Consider the following 14,487-nt stretch of genomic DNA (forward strand, 5'->3'; position numbering starts at 1 on the left):
CTATGACTCCTATGAAGATGCTTTCAAAGGAAATGAAAGAACTATCACTGATGTAAACTTTACACAGTACAAAACAATGTTGCACAAGGAACAGCAACATGAAGAAGAATGTTAATGACTCCAATCAAGCATTCCCATTAAGTCAGTGCCTGGTCTGGGATTGCTCAAGGGAAGCCCTTATTTACATAATGTATGACAAGTTATAATCTGGATGATGAACCCTTGTATAACGCCCCTCTCTTAGAATCCCCCTGACCTCACTGAGCCAAGAAGTAGGTTTGTTTTGCAAATTAAAAAGGTTTATTTGAAAAATTAAACAATAGATATATATCACACTTTTATAATAAATTAATATTTGATATCACACTTAGACATATGACAGTGATCAACAATGGATGATGTTATACTAGCACACTGGTTTAATTACCTAGGAGTAGTATAGAGGATAAGGTAGCTGAGAATGCTTTATATGGTACAAGGAAATGCAAGGTGGAAAATAAGCAACAAAGGGATAGACTTGATATGATTTCAGCAAAAGATAATAGAATCACTTTTTCTCTGACAATTCACTCCCGCCCTATGCAATGTAAGGAGATGGAAGTAACACACACAGTCTTCAGGAATACAATCGCAGTACAATATGAATTCAGTTCCCCCCTAGCAAGCTTAGAGAAACAGGGATGATTTTAAACACAGGCAAAGTACTTTAAAGGTGGTATGCAAAGAAGGGAAAAATATGCTAAAAATGATTTTAATTCCCTCTAGAGGTTCAGGGTGAGTAAGAGATACTTTAAATCAGTTCAGGCCAGCCCTATCAATGATTCAGGGATGGTTATCAGGTTGAAAACAGAATTCCATAATGGAAGCAAAAGACAAATATTTGTACACGTGGCTGAAATGAAGCAAAATGTCAAATCGTGGCAATTTAATCGCGTGCGTCGAGCGCAATTACGAAGGAAATATAAGGAGTATTTCGGTCTAGAGCTTGTTGGAAAGCTTAGAATCTCAGTTTTAAAATAAAAGTTAAATCTCGCTTCTATCATAAACGGTTCAAGAGATACAGACGATTTTGTGAAGGTAGATTCTCAAAATAAAAGTAAAGCTCAGAATGACAGATGACAGTTTTGCAGCTTTGAATCAACAGGAGGGACATGATTTCTATGATGCAGTTCTCAGTAGGTTAAAATAGTTTGAATTAGATTATTTTAAACTAAGAGATTGGTTTTGCACAGTTGTGGCTGAGTACTCACTCTATATTCTGGACAGGAATGCAACTTCGTCACGGATCGGGTCAATAGGTTTAGCTGCGGTTCTCTCTGCTCGGCAGGTCAATCAGGCACTGGTTCTGCTCACAGCGGTCTGGGTCTGGTCTGCGGTTCTGCTATCGGCACTTCTTTCTGGGTCTGCTACCTGTTCTGGCAAAAGTTCTTGGCAAAGAATTCAACAGCTCGCACGGCTGTAGAATAGTTTGGTTGGATTGCTGGATTCTGAAGGCCTGCTGAAAAAGGATTTAGCTGGTGGTCCAGGCCTCTCTGCTTTAAGTCCTGGATTCAGAGTTCTGGTCTCTGGAGATTGATGGATTTGAAGTTTGGAGTCTCCCGGCAAAGCGTCCCGCAAGAAAGTGGAAAGTGAATGTCCCTTCCTGGGTTCCAGTGGCTCTTTTTATGTCTTTTGAAAATGGGTTTGGATGCTAACTTTCATTGCCCAACCCATTCACGATTTGATAGGTCAAGGATTTCTCTTTGACCTGATTTGGGAAGGGAACAGTGAGTCAGAGTGATGAGGTAGGTTTATGGTCAGAGGATCCTCCCTTTGTCAAATTGCACACAAATCTATTTCTGATCCAAATACCCATTTATCTATGTACCATTTTTCTAATATTATATGTCCAGTTAACATATTTTCTGTAGCACCAAACCATCCAATCCCTGTCTTTGTAAGATGTCGTGTCCACTTTTGACAGAATTCTGCCCTTTTCATCCAGATAACGACCTCTAAACTTTTCCAGATTTTACACAAATGTGCACAAGGGATATGGGGTTCAGATGATAAAGTGTCAGATTTTTAACATGCATACATTTGGAGTAACAACCTTATTTTCCGCTACTACTCCCCAGAACATACCACAGAGTCCTGACACCTCTTAAAATGTGCACAGAAAAATCACAAGAATGATGATATTATTTATATAATTTTTACAAGTCTGCACTATGAATTATCTATCTTTTTAAAATGATGCTCTTGCCCCAAAGGGGTGTGGTTTTCCAAAGCACATGGTGGAATTTCTGGTTTGTCCACTTCCCCCAAGCTCAGCTTGCTCACAGAGGCACTTCTCCTCCCACTTCTACCGAGAGGAAGCTATTTTACGACCCCCCCAATATAACATTTTCCTGAGCCCAAGACAGTGCTTTGTTCAGTTTCCTGCAGTCCCCAGGTGCTCCTCCCCTAATCCAATCAGAGAGGTGTCATCTCCCTTTGGCGAGGGCAGGAGAATGCAGGCCAGGCCTGGGAAGAGTGGCTGAGCAAGTTTCAACTCCTGTCGGGGGTAGTTGCCAGGCAGAATTCAATCTCTTCAAGCCAGGCTTCAGCCAAATGTCACTTTGGTTCCCAGTTTTCTACATTCAAACCAAACTTGCAATTTTTACACATGCAGCTAGAACACTGATTCTAAGTTCAAAACTATGGCATTTAAACAATTTCAACCTATGTGACACTCAAAAGTATGCCACTCATGTATTCTAAACATTTCAATTTTAGTGGCTTTAAACCCACATTCACTTAAGCTGCTGACATCCCCAGCTATTTTCAATACATACATTAGACAATTACTTCCTTCAAGTCATTTCAGAATATAGTTTCACATTGTATCCACCTCTTAGTAAGTCTTTCTTTGGCCTGGTTTGGTTCATTTATTTCAGTTTTACACAAGTGTCTGGTGGTTTTAAAACACCGGCTTTCTGGTAGTGGTGAGCACCAGTATTTCCCCCATTTTTGACATTAATAACAACAGATTTTGAACAGCACCATATTCCTTAGCACTGATGGGTGGCAGGTCAGGGGGCCATTTTGCTGTGCGCAAAACTGCACAGTTCTCCAGGATTCTGGTGCAAATGTGGGCTTTTCCGCCCTCTTGGATTTCCTAAGTCCACAGCACCAAGTGTTGCAGCATAATTGTCCAAACGTGGGTCAGGACACCCAACAAGAACTCCAGGCTCAACTAGATAAGGACACTCCTGACAGTAGTCAACCTTCTGTAACAGGAAGCCAAGAACCACTGGGACAGCCACTAATAGCAAATGAGGCAGAATTAGCTATGACAGAAGTAGAAAATACCATGTGTCAGTATGAAGATACAGAGGACTTAAGTACACTACAAGCAAAACTAAACAATGAGCAGCGTAGCATTTTTCAAGTAACAAAAGAAATTGCACATGGTGTACAACATGAAAATAAAAAATGTACCTGCCAAAATTACAAACCTATACTATTATACGTCAGTGGTGAAGCTGGTTCAGGCAAAACATTCTTAATAAAAATCATCAGCAAGTTCCTTCAACAATTGACAAACATCAAACTGTCAGCTGTTGTAACTGCCCCCACAGGTTTAGCTGCCTACAACATAGGAGGTGTAACTTTACATCGATTGCTACTCCTACCAGTAGAACACCAAAACAAATTAGAATATTACAAACTTTCTACAGAAGCTGCAATGGAGCTACGCAGAGTGTTAAAACAAATGAAAATGCTACTGATAGATGAAGTGAGCATGGTCTCCAACCTAATGTTGGTTTTGATTCACCTCAGATTACAAGAAGTACTTAAAACAAACTATGAAGAGCTCTTTGGAGGAAAACACATTATTGTTTTCGGAGATCGTCTTCAATTGACACCAATGAAAGGTGAACCAATTTTTAAAACCTTAGGACACAAACTCTGCCGGAAAACTATTGGTAGCATAGGAAATGTCAACCTTTGGCAACATTTCCAATACAGAGTATTAACAGAAAGCATGTGACAGTCCACAGACCTCACCTACGCCAACATTTTAAAAAGTAATAGAGTTGCTGTACTATCTCAAGAAGCACAAGCATTTTTAAAAAACCTGGCACATCCATGCACTTTATGGGCATAACTCATGTGCTACTGATGTAATGGAACAATTAGCACACAATAATATAAATAGTATGGCCTTAATGCCAACTCTTGTAAGCTGTTCCAAATTCAATGATACAATGTTGAAAAAAGAAATGCAACCAATAATTGAAATTTCCGCAACTGACAAACTGGACGTATATGGTATGACACTACCCATGTTTGAACAATCCACAACACGACTAAACACCTTTGAAATTTCTATCTCCAAAACAGCTGTTTGGAAACAATATTAAAATTATCCTTAAACTGTAGAGTAATGCTTAAACGTAACCTTGACATGTAGCAAGGACTAGTTAATGGAGCACCTGGTACAGTTGTTGCCTTTCAAACATACCCACGTGACAATACCATTCAGTTTGTCAATATTGTCTTTGACAAACTTTCTGAAATAAAAATGATAGGCCACTCAACAGCTCGATTCCTTCTCTTCATAGACATGTATGTACTCAGAAAACAATTTTCTCTAACTCTAGCATACGCAGTCACCATTCATAAATCACAAGGTCTTACCCTAGACAAAGCATTGATAGATATTGGGAACACAGTCTTTAAAGAAGGTATGAGCTATGTAGCACTATCACGCTTACGTACACGTGACAGTCTATTTCTAATAAACTTTGATGCAAATAAAGTAATTGCTGATATTCCTTACATTTTAGAATACAATAGACTATGTTCTCTACACACCCCACATCTAAAAACATATCCTGTTCCACAAAAAAGAAAATGTTGTAAAAGAAAAGTAATTCAAACAGAAATGCAACAGGATCTCGCTGCAAATCCTCCAAAGAGACAAAAAGAAACAAATACTTCATCAATTACCACAACCAAAGAAGAACCTAATACTCAAAGTAAATCAGGTACTTCTTCAAAGAAGCAACAAACACTATGAAAAAATGACTTGGACACAGACCTATCTGGTCCATTCAAATTTTCAAATATAACTGGTGTACGTTGCTAAGCAAATGTAGCAATGAATATTCTATTTCAATTACCACCATTTGTTGAGAACATTTACTTACACAGTACATGCCAATTGTGTTTGCAAATGTTAGTACTTCATAGAAACGCAACAATCAATCCTGACAACACGTACAGTGTTCATGGAATAAGACAAGAATTAGACTACTGTTCTGGAATGGTGAAATTCACTATAAACTCACAAGAAGATCCTCAAGAATTACTAATGTACTTACTACAAGTACTGGAAAACAAAAACATACCTAAAAATGAAATATTCCAGATTTCATACATGTGGAAACATACATGCACTCTCTGCAACAATGTGACTCAGGAACAAATCCCTAATGAGCGCTTTGTGTATGTATCCATACTTAATTGTGAATCCATTCCATTTCAGCAATGTGTACAAAAATGCAAACCATGGTAGATTGTGTACTACCTGCAATTTAGATAATCACTCCACCATACTAATACAAACACATAATAAATACATAATACTAATGCTTCTACGTTATAATGCAGATGGTACCAAAGACACCTGCAAACTGACTGGATTCACACATGGTCAAGTATCACTTGGTAAGAAAACCTTCACAACAATAGGTATAATCTACCATGCAGGAGCCACAACCAATGCAGGTCACTACACTGCATGTATTAAAAAGAAATGTGGTTGGTTCGAATGTAATGACAGTACCATTACTCTAAAGCAAAGATTACCAGCAAATCTTACAAACGCTTATTTAATATTCTTAAAACCAAAATTGTATAACTAATCTGTACTTAAACATTAACAAAATTTCAATTAAAAAACTATAAACTGTTAGAATACACCAAGAGCTATCTAACTGCCCCAAGATTCTATAACAACCAAACAGATGAATAAATACCACTAAATTATAACAAGAAACAAACAGTTAGAATACGACAAGAGGTATCTAACTTCCCCAAGATTTTCAACAACCAAACAGATAAAACAATACCACTAAATTATAAGAAAAAATAAACATTTACAATACGCCAACAGGTATCTAACTGCTCCAAAAATATGTAACAAACCAACAGATAGAACATTAGCCAGAAACAACAAGTGATCTCTGAAAACAAACAAACAAATAGACTGTAGCATAACAAAAAAAAGGGTTCTTTTAATCCAACATGGATTTTTTTTTCTTCCACAGACCCAATGATTAGAAAAACAAACACAGAAACTGAGCAAATAGCACAGTACAATGGTTTGTAATCTACTAAATATGAGGGTCAAAATGAATAAACAACGTCTATTATTCAATGCTATAAGTCCTTACAAACTACCAATGCTAACATGATCTTTTCTTTTATCACAAATTGACAAAGAATATATGTACTGCCGTTAGTATATTACAATAAGTACAGCTCATAAATACTGCTCCATAACACAACAACTAAAACAAACAGTGCATATAACTTCAGTATTGAATGCATGGACCAAGACTCTAGGCCCTGGCCACAACCATCGCAGCATATCACACCCATAGATCACACCCATCGAATAAAACATTGAAACCATGCCATATAGTCTTATTAATGTCCGCGGACACCATTCGTGTTCTTAGAACAGTTTCAACTTGCCTACGAACAGTACGGACAGGTACAGTGTCCTTAGGACACCTCAATTTTGGGTTTTACAGACATCCCGGACACCCAGTGTGTTCTAAGAACAGTTTCAACCTGCCTGCGAACAGTACGGACAGGTATAGTGACCCCAATATTTGTTTTTTTACGGACATCCCAGACACCATGTATGTTCTTAGAATAGTTTCAACTTCCATGTAAACAGTACAGACAGGTATAGTGACCTTAGGACACATCCATTTTCATTTAATTACGGACATCCCGGACACTGATCGTGTCCTTAGAACAGTTTCACCTTGCCCGCGAACAGTACGGACAGTTATAGTGTCCTTAGGACACCTCCATTTTGTGTTTTACGGACATACCAGACACCGATCGTGTTCTTAGAACAGTTCAACTTGCCTGCAAACAGTACGGACAGGTATAGTGTCCTTAGGACATCCCATATGGTTCGATTGCGGACATCAAGGACAGCGTGGATGTCCGCGGACACAACAAACACAACAGCAGTGCCTACTACCTAAATAGATACAATATTTGAACCATCTCTTACACCCCACCATCCCCAAACAGTCTTATAGACCAACACACTTGCCAAAATTGTATTCCCCCTACATTTGTAACCGCGCTGTCCGCGGGTGTCCGTGGATACAAGATGGCGGCCGTTTCCAAAAATCTGACACACGCCACGCTCTCCACCATCCAATCGTGAACAAGCCGCATGTCCGCGGACATGACGCAAGTCGATTAGCCAATCAGGACACTGTCCGCCGAGCGAACAGGGAAGTAAGTCCGCGGACCGGACATAGAGATCACTAATTCTTTTTGACCTACTTTTGGTCCTTTATAAAAAGAACTACTGAACAGATTTTCACCAAATTTACAAAAGCACACTTTCAGGAACAAGCCCCTGCTCCTGCCGCAAATTTGGTGAAAATACATCCAGCGGTTTGGGTTTTAGGCTTGAGCAAGGTTTTTTCCCCATTCAGTCTATGGGAAAAAAAGAAATTTTGGGACCCCCCTATAACTTTGCCCCCCCTGCACCAAACCTCACCAAACTTTGCAAAGAAAGTGGGCCATATACTTTTTTTGCAAAGTCTGGTGAGGATTCATCCAGGGAGAGCCAAGTTATAAGCCACCCAAAAAGTGCTCTTCCTATTGGATTAGCAACTTAACCATAACTACACAGCCACAACGTGACCAAGCTGTCTGTGTACCGTGAAACACGTCGTTTTCTGTTCTTTTTCCTTGCCATGCTGACTTAAAAAATAAAGGATTGTCAGTCTGGATGAACTTTGGAGTTTTTTGTCTCTTTGTAGAGAGTCACCTAGGCTTTCTCTACTGTTCTTGGGAGTGGATCCCTGGTGATATTAGCCATGCACTCCTCCAGTGAAGAAGGTAAGGGAAGAAAATTCACTCAGGCCTCAGGCATTTTGACAAGTATTACAGAAGGCTCTGGGAGCCATGCTGGGATATGGTTCCCAGCAGATTACACTGATGGAGGATTGGCTAAAGTTCTCCCAGGGTCTGGAAGAGCTCAAAGGAATAAGAGGGCATGGGAGAGTAAAGGGAGGAAGAAAAGCAGCTTGAAGTGCACAAGAGAGCCAGAACACCATGAGCATGCCACAAAAGAAGAAGGGTAGCAAGTGAAAGAATCTGTGTAAGAACTAGCAGGTGGCAAGACAGGTCATGCAGTAGTTCAGACAACGATGATGACGACTGGCATGATGAATTCTCTGAGGGGATGGTGGTTTCATTATCGTCCTCAGACGAGGAACGTAAGAAAGCTCCAAAGAAAGGTAAAGTTGATGGTGAAGAAGAAGCAGAGGGTGACGATTTTAACCGGGAGGCATTCATTCATTCTCAGTTCTCAGAATGGGAGCTGCCTAAGAGAATAGTAGCGTACCTTAAACGCCCTAGGGCACCAATGGCACAGGAGGTCAGAAACAAACTATGGGTGGAATGCCCAAGGCCACACCTGTCGGGGGGAAATTCTGCCGGGGTCGGCCGGGCCGTCCGCAGACCACCGGGCAGGGAGGCCCCAACTCCTCCCGTATATCCCAAAAGAGATAGAGTATGAGACACACGCAAGAAGCAAGGTGACACTGCTGTTTATTAGACAAAACGGCAGGGATGGGTCAAGGAGCGTACGCGTCCGTCCTGACAGACACACAATCGTGGGGCTCGCAGGCCCTTTTTACCTTAGTATGACGCACTACTTGCGTCACTTGGAAAGTTTAGCAAAAAACCTATCTCCACTCTGGATTGGTTACTCGAGTGGTAGGGTTAGTATAGCATGCATATAGAGAACGGTATTAGTGGTTGAGGGTTAGTCAGGTGGTATACCTGGGCTGTCCCTTCAATTTGATACATGAAAATTGTTACATGAAGACCTCTGAGGATTGGTCAATGTTAATGGCGTCAGTGATAGGAGCCCCATGTTCTGATTGGTCCGCTCGCGAGCCTCCCAGTCTGGGACTATCGCTGTTCCCAGCTCGCGGTGCACCTGTAATTTGCAACAATGTTTTAATATGGGTAGGTGTAAACAATGTGAGGATTTATTCATATGTTGGGAGGTCGACAACTCCCACTGCTGCAGATGTCCAATGAGTCTTTTAATTGTATCTGCCTGTGTCTTGAAACGTGGGATTCAGGCGTCTCCTTCCTCCTGGGCTTGGCATCTTGTCAGGTTTGGCTTTGTCATGTGAGGTGGGACCGTGTTTGAGGCAAAATTCAACACAATTAATATTGTTTTTCCTACTGTGTGCCTGGTTTATCTTGCAGGTGCGACCTTGGCGTTGGCTTGCAGCGTGCGAGATTGCAACATCGTGCCCTTGGCGGTGTGCTTGCAACATCGTGCCCTTGGCGGTGTGCTTTCGCCGGGCTTATTCTGCAGGGTCAGCAACCCAGTTCTTGCTCATTCAATGTTCATGGAAGCTTTTGCTTGCGGCCTACTTGGGCCTGGTGCATAGGTGGAACCGCTTGATGCAGAGCGCTTTAGGCTACGGTATCATATTGCTCTATCCTCAGTATCGTGTCTCCGTTATATTCTTCATTATGGTACATGGTTCTTAGAAGAAGCGTGAGCAAGCTTTTTTAGATAAGTTCATGATGCGTCTTGCATTTCTGCATTTTGAGAGCCTATGTGGAAAATAATAAAGATGCACGTCCGTGAGTATGTCTGTCGCCTACGTCATAACACTGAATATATTCTTCGTGTGGATTGGTGTGGGAGTGTCCGGTGTGCATGTTTGCACAGGTGTGCTGACCGCTGGCTAGGTCGTCATGGCATCTCTAACGACGTGTAGGTTTAGTTTAGTCGAGTTGATCCGTGCCGCAGGTGTTGGCATGGACAGGGCGGGCTGCTGGGCAGGTAGATGGACACATCCGTATGTTCCTGTACCAGGGTATTTGGTCGTCTGGTAGATAGGCAAACTCCTCTCGTGGCGGGTGTCTAGGCCGTGATCCTCTAGGCCAGGAGTGAGAGGGGAAGGGCGGGAGCCTGTTCTTCCATTCTCCCACTTCAGTCCCCCCTCTGGTCGACTTGTCGACCACAAACATATCCTTTTCTTTATCTCCTCTTACTCTCCATATTTTAGTTATTCCTCCCAAATGTCCATAGTGGTTAACATGGTCTTCAAATGACCAATACATATATTCACAGGTTCCTCCAGGAGTGCAGTATACCCATTTCCCTATGTAGCTCCTTGGGTTTCTTGGGTTTTCGAGCTTTACAGATGGTGGGTCCAGGTGGTTGGTGATGATCTGATTGCGCAACTTCTCTCTCTCTTTTATGATTGTGCCTGTGTGTTGGCCGTCATCTGTTGGCATCAAGAGGTGTATACCAACCATTTTGATCATCTCGTCTGTGGTGCGTGCCTTCCGGGCCTTCCAAAATCTTATTATGATCAGTGCAGCTCCAGCCAAAATAGTACATCCAACTATAATCTTCAGTCCATCTGACAGCCAAGATGGCATCCATGACCATAATATTGAAAACCAGCTCTCATCCTTTTTCACACCTTTACTTTCATCCATCATTTTTGAGTGCATCTGGGCCAATTGTGATACAGCTTCCGTGAGTGTACCATTGTCAGCATCGTTAGCAGGAATGAATGTGCAGCATGATTGTCCTATCTTTGCGCAAACTCCTCCTTCCATTTCTGTGAGTAGGTCCAGTACATATCTGTTCTGTAGTGCAACCATTCTTACTGCTCGCAATTCCTCTTTTATTGCGTTGAATCCATTTACTGTAGAGTTAATTGTCATCATTAGTTCCCACCTAGTTATCTGGGGCCATTTCGTGTTTGCGTAGGCCTGCAGTCCAGGATGTATTATTGAGGAGAAGAACATAGCTGCTCTGCTGAATAGTCTGTGTTCCGGCGGAATTGAGGTGAGTGCTGTTTCCGACCTTCCCCACAGGTAATTTCCTGTCAGAGGTTCTCCTTGTCTTTTCCTTCTGTTGAGGACAGTGTTGTTGCCGTTGCGTCGGTTCTCGGGCCCTTTCCGAGGCTGTGCAGATCTCCTCTTCCTTTTGTTCCCTTCATCCATCTTGGGGAAATTCGCCATATTCACATGCTTCTGGGGTACTACTAGTGATGGTACATTAACGTGTACTATAGTGCATACACCATTTCACAAAGGGGGCAGTGTGTGGTACGCCTTGTCTCCACAGGCCCAGTAATGGTCCATTACTACTGCTGTTCCTGCTCCCCCCTCAGGTAACTCCATCACGCTTTCACAGTTGGTGTTGTATCCTACATCCACCTCTCCTTTATGTTGGTAGCATACCTTAGGCGCAGTTAGCGGCAGTATTGTTATTGGGTCTTCATCCTTCTCCATCCATGTGAGCATGGGTACGTACTTGATCCAAGTCATCCAACATCTATGGTTATGTCCATCAATAGTTGAAATATTTTCTCTTGTTATCATGTTGCTGCCAACCACTCCTATGTCCCATTTTTTGTCCATGTACACCTTCCCTGTTATTATCATCAGTGGTCTTTCCCAACATCCGTTTTTACCAGGGACTTCAGTAGCGTACCAATAACATGGTAGGTATTGCAGTGTTACTTTCTTTGTTTCTCCTTTTTCAGGACCACTTGTTATGTATTTGAATCCTTCAGCATGTAAACTGCTCTTGTGGTAACTCAAATAAGTCTTGAGGAAGTTGTTTTCATATGGATATGTATCTCGTGTTTTCCACACCAGATGCACCACTGTCCCTTGAAATCTTCCTTTCGTCTGGAACAGTGCCAGGTATATTATACATCGTGCTATTTTTCCATCTATCTCCGTGGCAACAAATGTTCGAGAAGCGCTCATGGCGTATGGGATCAATGAGCAAACGTAGCAGCTGTCTTCTGTTGTCTGCTTACCTATGTGGGTCATGTGTTGATACCATATGTTGTTTGAGATGTGTGCTGAATCTTGTACTTAGTTGTCAATGCCTTTATTATCTGAGTATGTGCTGCGTTTAACTCTATTTTCCTTGTGTGGGATTTTACTAGTGCCACCTGATGTAACACCTGTTGCAGCTGGGGGTGGGGGTGTATTAGGTTTGGGTACAGCAATAATATTGATAGCATAGCTGTACTGCCATACAGAGGCAGCCAAAAACCCGGTGATCATTAAAATCCCTATCAATTTTATTACAAATGCTAATTTCACCGGCATTTTGCTCTTACCTTGCTGCAGTCCGGCAGCTTATTCTTGCGACGTTACAGTTGCCCGCCTGAAAATTCTTAATATGCTTGTTATTGATGTTAGTTGTCGTTTTTTTAAGCTCTCCCTATCAAGTAGTCATTCAGTGCCCAGGCGAAGAGCTGTTCCCACGCCAATCTAAGCGATCTATCTCTTAGGGCAGGCAAGTATGGTTGGAGGTGGGGCATTGAGTGTTCTATGGCTAAGAGGAATGCTGTGTAGTAGACACGTACCCTCCTTCTTTTCAGGTACGTTGGCCTTTTTATTTCATATACAAATTGGTGTGACAATTCTTCTAGGTAATTATCGTCTGAGGGTACCATCTACTCCTGGGCAGTGAATTGGTTAGTTATCTACTTTCTTAACAGTACAATAATATGCTTTACCTGCATGTGCGAGAGAAAAGAAAGAGAACATTCAGGTGTTTACATGTGTATATGTGCAAAACAATGTCATTCAGTTCCGTTATTACTACAGTGGGTATGGGGTCAATGGGCAGAGGGTTTGGGGCTCAACTGGCGGAAGTCTCTTTACCCTTTGATCGTGTAACCATGGGGTGGGCGGTATGGGGATCACCCCTTTCTTTTCTAATAGTTGTCTCTGGGGAATCTGGGGGGTGGCAGGGTATGGGGACACTTAGGCCGTTAGTTGCGGTAGAAGTCTCTTCCTCCGTTGGTGACGCTGCTGTTGTTCTTTCAGTGGCCCTGTCGGTGGCGCTGGGGCGGGTCTGGAGTTTGTAGATCTTTACGTCGTGTAGGTGGTTCCAGGCACGTTTGTCCTGTAGCTTTACTGCTCTCGTTGATACCTCCTCTACCAGATGGGGGCCAGTGAAGCGTGGACTGTTCCACTTCCTGTTGAAATTGCGAAGTAGTACGTGGTCACCTTTAGCAACCTTGCACAGTCTTTCCTTTTCCAATTCTTTATCCGCGCCTTCTTGTTGATCGCTGTTAGACCCGCCCCGCGTGCGCTCGAGCTGTTGAGACACAAACGCTACACTAGTAATCAAAGAAGACACATATTGGTACATTTCATCACCAAGGACACTTGCAGTACTCTCGTGGTCGGTAAATGCTCTTGATGTTGGCGTTAGGGGAAGGCGCATTTGACGTCCGGTAACCACCTCGTGAGGGGTGAGGTGGTGGTTGGAACCTGGTCTATTCCTTAGCTCAAATAGGGCTAGTGGAAGGCAATACAACCAACTCTTCTTTGTTGTTTGCTGTATTTTTGCAATTGCCTCCTTTAATAGGCCATTCAGGCGGTCACATAGACCATTGGCCTGTGGGTGGTATGCACATGCAAATTTATGCTTGATGTTCAGTAAGGATGTGATGTGCTGGAACATTTCGTTTGCGAAATGTGGGCCATTATCTGACCGCAGTACCTCGCACACTCCCCACCTGGGGAAGACCTCCCTCACTAGGAATTTAGCTGCTCTAAATGCATCTGGGTGTGAACAGGGCCCTGCTTCAATCCACCTCGAGAATGGGCATACTACTACAATCATATACCTATTTCCTTGACATACGTTGATCATATCAACATAGTCAATATGGAGATGTCGGAAGGGTCCCTCTGGCCGGGGTATAGTACCTCTTATCACCTTTAGAGTGTGACCGGCCGTAAACTGTTGACATGTGAGACAATTGCTGATAAAATTTGACACATGAGAATTTAACTCAGGGCAGAAACAGTCTTCCCTAATTCGTGCTGCAATTACTTCCTTGCCTGTGTGGGCTGGGTGGTGTAGTTGGCTCAGGGCGGTGTTCAATAGTGCCAGTGGTATTACAGTCTTTCCAGTGTCACCCTGGCGCCATAGTGCGTCAGTTGGTGACATTGTGCATCCTCTTTTTACCCATAATTCTTTTTCTGCCATTGGTGCAGCCGCTTGTAGCTCCATTATCTGTGTGGCTGGGAGGTGGGTGTACCCTTCTCTTATCAACATCTCCTTAGCCATTCCCCTCCCTCTCCCTCTCTCTGACTCTGGGGGGTTCCATATCTCACCAAAATATGCAGCATACTTCGCATGTGCGTCTGCTGCTGCATTCCCCTTTG

Source organism: Ambystoma mexicanum, chromosome 3q (genome assembly GCF_040938575.1).
Source record: "Ambystoma mexicanum isolate Mex_15411 chromosome 3q, UKY_AmexF1_1, whole genome shotgun sequence".
NCBI lineage: Eukaryota > Metazoa > Chordata > Amphibia > Caudata > Ambystomatidae > Ambystoma > Ambystoma mexicanum.